Here is a 6,314-nt window from a genome sequence, read left to right on the forward strand (position 1 = left end):
TAACTTCTTTTGACATGATACATCAGTGAGAAGAACTTTGTAGAGCTTTGTGCAAACAAAACTCGTGATCTGTCATATGATTGCTGGTAAAAACTAACAACTAGGCCTCCTTTCACAAAGCACGAGGTGAACAGAAGTCACTAAGGTAGGCTGAGTGAAATGTTAAAGAATGGGAGTTAAGGTCAACATTAGTAAAGACTGCTTAGTGATGGAAGTCCCTGGTATTCAGCATGAACATGAAAAAAGGGTATTTCAGTATTTTTCACTGCCTGCAGCAGGTGTAACCAAATGAACAAATCAGGTTGTACCATCAAATCAGAATTTTGTCTGCAACATGTTACCAGCAAGTATATTGCTACTGACAGCAGACTATTGCTTATCAGCTGATCATGAAGGTATTTCAAGGCCATCTTCACTATCTCCAGTACAACTCACACGCCTGCATGCCTGGAGGAATTGTTTGACAGATCTTGGATTGTTAACTAACATTTACATTAAGAAATGTAATTTCTTTTCTGCTTGATTGCAGTTGGCATAATCAATGTGTACACAATAACAAGTGATGAAAAAAATGAACACTGACATAAATATCACCAGATTGTGTACACTGATGTAACTGTCATGTAACTGATATGTGAGCATGAAAGCAGATGTATGCTGTTTTCACATCCAATAATAGATTCACTCGGTACACATGATAGGAAAAGACTTTTATTCCAATAAACTTGCTGCTATGCACTTGTTGTGGAAAATATTAAATAAACTTGGTGCAAAATGACAATAAAGTTATCAGTCCTACCCCTAGCAATATTTCACCTGCACTGGTGAACGGTTGCTATATCAAAATTGATTGTTGAAGAAAGCCTGGGGGTCCATAAAGGAAAATTTCTCAGTGTGCATGGACGTAGACATTATAATGCTTGAAATTCATAAACAGAATTTTATCAAGCATGTCTGAGAACAAAAAAAATCACAAAAATAGCCACTTAGGGAATTCTAGGCCTGAATACATGCACAGCGCTTTGTTGTGAGGTCTGACATGGTGACTTACTTGTCAGGCTGTGACCTGGCTGAATGAATGTTATTGTGCCTACTGGCAGATCGCTATACATGTTGTTCAGCCAATGATGTGTACGCTCTACATCTACAGTGATCATGATGACATATTAAACAACTTACATCGTGAGAGTATTTGTAATATCATGTTGAAATAATTACTCTACATTTCACCAAGTTAAAGACTGTTGGGAACTGACCTTGAAATAATGTGTCCTGTGATGATATATTTTATGAAGTTCAGGAAAACAATAACATTCTTAAGAGATTTGTTTATTAAATATAGCCTGTGGTGGTGTTTTTTCATAGCAAGTGTGCTTATGAGAGCACCTTTACTTAAATATATTCTGTTTTGTTCAGTTTTTCCTAACAGGAAAACAGTGGTTAAAAGGATCCTGAATGGGAAACAATATCTATGTATGTATATTGTTATACTTTTGGTCATTAATAATCTAAAGAAAACAGTTTATATGTAAATAAATATTGACCCTGTACTCATCCAAACATTGCAGCTCTGAACACTAGGTTTGCAGGCTCTGTTTTGTGGTGAAAATTGGGCTCAATACTGTGCTGGGGTTCTCAGGAGTTTGTACCAACTTTCCAGGTATTCAAAGAAACATGAACCAAAGCACTGATGCCACAAATATATGTCACTGTTAGGCACTGCTTTCATATTTGCATACATAATCAGGGATTTACAGGACACAAAAACTGCATCCTATAAGTATAAAATTAAACAACTGAATCGAACAATGAAACAGACTAGCACGTCCACTGGGATGCAGAAAAAGTCAAAATTATTAATACTAAACATGTTGATAAAGTAACAATAGGTTATCATTGAGTCTGCTACCAGCTGGGTTATGGTATCATTTGCAGCTTAATTACTGTGATAATCATGATACAGTACAATAATAGTAACTGAATTGCAACAATATTATAACATAGTATTAATAATAATATTTTAGTGTCTTGGAGCCCATTTTGCAGTGCAGGACCCCTGAAAATTATGAGGGTTGGCTGAAAAGTTTTCAGCCTGAGTGGTTTTTCCCCACCAGGTAGAGACAGGTGTTTGCCACCAATGAGGACAATCATTTAGTGAATCATAGACACAAGAACTACAAACGTACTAATAGTTTTATCTCAACTACAGCTCTTTTGGTAAACCTACCCTCTGAAATCATCAGAAATGGACAAAACTGAATACAGGGCAGTCGTCAAGTACTTGCAAAAGAAAGGGATGTCCCCAACACAGATACATGCTGACATGGTCTCCACTCTAGGGGATGATGCTCCTTCATTTTCCACAGTAAAGAAGTGGGCTGCAGAATTTAAGCGTGGCAGACAAAGCCTTGATGATGACCCACGCTCAGGAAGGCCTTCAACAGCAACCACTCCAGAAAACATCACGCGAGTGCTCGATATGTTGATGGATGATCGACGATTAACTACTCGACATATTGCTAGTGTAGTGGGCATCTCTCATGAGAGGGTTGAGCATATTATCACCAACGAATTAGGAATGACTAAAGTTTCTGCAATATGGGTGCCAAAGCTCTTGACAGCAGAACAGAAACGTGTCAGGTTCAGACGTCCCTTGACAATTTGCGTTGTTTTGAAGCAGATCCCGATGATTTTGTGGCACGATTTGTAACCATGGATGAGACCTGGATACATCACGTTCAACCAGAAACAAAACTACAGTCAAAACAGTGGAAGCATCCTGATTTGCCAGCTCCAAAGAAAGCCAAGTCTGTTCCTTCAGCTGGAAAGGTGATGGCATCAGTCTTTTGGGATTTCAGGGGTATTCTGCTCATTGATTATCTTGAAAAAGGTCAAACTATCAACGGCAGATACTATGCTGATCTACTGAACCATTTGCGAGAATCAATCAAAGCCAAACGACGAGGGATGATCGCTAAAGGTGTCCTCTTCCACCAAGACAATGCGCCTGTTCACAAATCGGTGGTGGCTATGTCAACAATCCGCGATTGTGGCTTTGAACTCATTGACCATCCTCCTTATTCACATGATTTGGCTCCTTCTGACTTCCACCTGTTCCCCAAAATGAAAAAGGAACTCGCCGGTCGCCATTTTGCAAGTAATGATGACGTCATTTCCACTGTGACTGATTTTTTTAGGGTAGCTGAAGAAAATATCTTCCTGACCGGGATTCGGGCCTTGCAGCATCGCTGGCAAAAGTGTGTGAACTTGGAAGGGGACCATGTAGAAAAATAAATTACAAACGTGGACGTAACTTTTTTTCACAGTGAGGCTTAGAACTTTTCAGCCAACCCTCGCAAGAGTGAGTCCCAGGGACCCTCAAATACAGGACTCAAGGTAAATCTCTACATAATATTCTTCTCACGTTAACGCTGAGTGATGAATGATTTGTTTTAGTTTTGAGATTTTGGGCTACAAGCAACTGTCATGGAACTTTCACTTACGAACTTTCACTCACATTCGTTGGGTATCCTAATTTTCAGTTAGTAATGTGAATAGTAACAAGATGCTTGACCTGAACTTAACCAGTCTTGAAACTTTTAGTCATGAATTTTATAGGTAACATGTATGCTTACTTAGGGGGACAGACACATCAGGAACAGAACATCAGTCAGCCCTAAATGACTCTTAATGTGGGTGTCCGACAACATCACTTTGATTTGTTTTGATCATTCTGATCAATGCAAGATTGCCTTGTTTCTCATGTCTTGTTGAAACCGATTTAACATGGCATTTGTTATTGATGACAAGAAGTTCTCCAGACAAATAGTTCATGTATCAATGAATCAAGTGATCAGCCATGAAACAACACACCACCTCATCTATTAACTGGCTGAACTCTTGTCTACCTAAACGTGCAAGGTCTACATTCACTAGCACAAAAATGCTAAGATTGACTATTTTTGGATCAGTCTTATTTGTTTTGTGTCTTAGTTTATGCAAATTGTCAGTTAGCATTTAATTTGGGATCTTAGAAAAGAAATACCATTTTATGTAAAGTCGAACTCTGTTTATCCGGATGTTTTGGTTTCACACAAAAATCGCCCAGATAGCGAGATGTCTGGAAAACATTTCATGTACATATTTCAACAAATCAACAGTCAATAGTAAATCATCATAACATATAAGTGTACCGATAATACATGGATGGCAGAATGCAGGTTACAAGTTGTCAGGTTGCCTTGGATGTAATCATGTAGTGTGTGAAACTTCAGGTGATAAGTTAGACAAAAAATATATATCCAAAAAGTCTCTATTTTGCCAATTGCATAGTCTTTTTTTTATTTTTAAATGCCCTGAAAACATGTGACACTGCCTCAAAGTTATGCTGTCTCCAGAAAGTAAACTTCTGGACAAGATCACATGACTTAGATCAAGTGGCAGGCTATTTTTAACTTGCATCACAACAGATAGCAGGGGGTACACAGTAAACGGTATTGACGTGACACATACACGTGTGCACAGATCTTTCCATTCAAATAACCGGGTAATTTTTCAAAGGAAATCTATGGGAATGGTTTGAAAATTCACTGTCCAGGTCAGGAAGCGCAGGGTCTGGTTAATCGAGTACAATTACTGAACGTAAGTTTCGTTTCACGTAAAAATCTTCCTGAAGGAGGGGTTTCCGGATATGTGGGGTCTGAGTAAACGGGGTTCGACTGTACCTAACATATAATGTAATAACAGTTTTATCATTAATGCACTCTGACACAAGGATCCTCGTGCATAATTACTGCACTCTGACACAAGGATCCTCGTGCATAATTAATGCACTCTGACACAAGGATCCTCGTGCTTTAACTTTAATAGTTCTGGGTAAAACTTTACTTAATTACATTATACATGGAGGTAAAGAAAACTGATTTCCAAATTAATCACACCCATAAATGATAATATGGAAATGCATGAACTCCTTAGAGCAGGAAATTAGATGGACAATCCGCATGACATTCAGTAACAGTCTGTCCTTCTCCGGATATGTATATTGTGAAATATACTTGTCAACCACATCCTTTGTTTACATTTGTTTGGGGTCAACATCGTTAATCTGCTCACGCATTGGTCTTTATTGAGATTGCTGAAAGTGATATCTACCGTGTCTTTGGAGACAAGATTTATTTGTTATTCATCCACATTCACCCAGACATAGCCCAAACTACAGAGAATGTTTTACTTACCCTCTTGCCTAATTACTGAAGTATGACAAACGTGTTAACACGATGCTGATGAGCGGCCATCAACGCGACAACGGACGCGGACAACCGGGAACACACACCTCTAACAACACTCTCTCCAAAACTTCGTCCGAAGATAACTGATATTATACATCTTATAATGGGCTTTTCCGCATTGAAAGCGACAAATGCTCATATATCAATATGTCAAAAAATTAATCGAGGGCTTATCTTTAAGAAAATATTCGATAAATTACCTGTCAAATCGAACCAAGCACCTTGCTTGGGCATGTAGCAACAAGCGTCCTAGATACATGAAAGAAGCGTTTTCATTGGTTTAACAGGGGAGGTAATGTGGGAACCTTTAGAGTCGCTAACCGCTAACACACTGACGCTGACTTAGATTAGACTACATCCAACCAGGGATATTCTCTATATAGGCTCCCTGATCCAACATATTAGAAGTGATGAACCAAATTCTTACATATTTTGCCTTCGATAGGAAATATATATTTTATGCATTCTTTAAATGAATTAATTTTGTTAGCTTATTGTGACGCATGTGGATCAGAAACGACTGTAGATCTTCTATTAATACATACTGAAACCATATACGAATACGTGGTATCTGATATATACATCATCGGGTTGTCGGTAGTCCGATCAATGTCATTAAAACTTATAATCAGTTTTAAAAAACGAAGGAGAGATGAAAGGATCACCAGGATCTGACTTTAATAAGTATGGTTTTTGGCTGGTCGTTGCAAACCTTTCAGTATGCCCATATAGGTGTTGCACACATGAGCCAAATTGCCTCTATGTAACATTGTTACTGAGTTTAGTTGAGCTGGGCTTTACGTCACATCGGCATTATTCCAGGTATATAGTGAAGAGATCAAGTTTGCATTTATGTCCGTTTTGTGTCCATGGTCCAAAAAGTTTTGTTTTCAAAAACATGTATTTTGATTTCACCGAAAATGGCATAGCACTCTAATACAAAAGCAAGCAACTCGTTATTCTCTTTTCAAAACTACAATTTATGACACAGGTCAACTTTCCTGAGGTGATAAGATCCCCGCT

The 6,314-nt window shown here is 38.3% G+C and overlaps 1 protein-coding gene across 3 annotated transcripts in view; it reads right to left on the bottom strand.

The window, feature by feature from the left end:
- Window positions 1-5,573, bottom strand: part of LOC137295362 (double zinc ribbon and ankyrin repeat-containing protein 1-like) — a 50,083-nt gene extending 44,510 nt beyond the window's left edge. For 2 of the 3 annotated variants that reach the window (XM_067826675.1, XM_067826677.1), the window contains exon 1: window positions 5,492-5,573. The gene's annotated coding sequence lies outside the window, so the exon portion shown is untranslated. Of the gene's footprint in view, window positions 1-5,237; window positions 5,328-5,491 lie in introns of those variants that run through there. The other variant, XM_067826676.1, reaches the window with a different exon arrangement.
- Between the last annotated feature and the right edge of the window lie 741 nt (window positions 5,574-6,314).

The sequence above is a fragment of the Haliotis asinina genome, chromosome 8 (genome assembly GCF_037392515.1).
Source record: "Haliotis asinina isolate JCU_RB_2024 chromosome 8, JCU_Hal_asi_v2, whole genome shotgun sequence".
NCBI classification, from domain to species: domain Eukaryota; kingdom Metazoa; phylum Mollusca; class Gastropoda; order Lepetellida; family Haliotidae; genus Haliotis; species Haliotis asinina.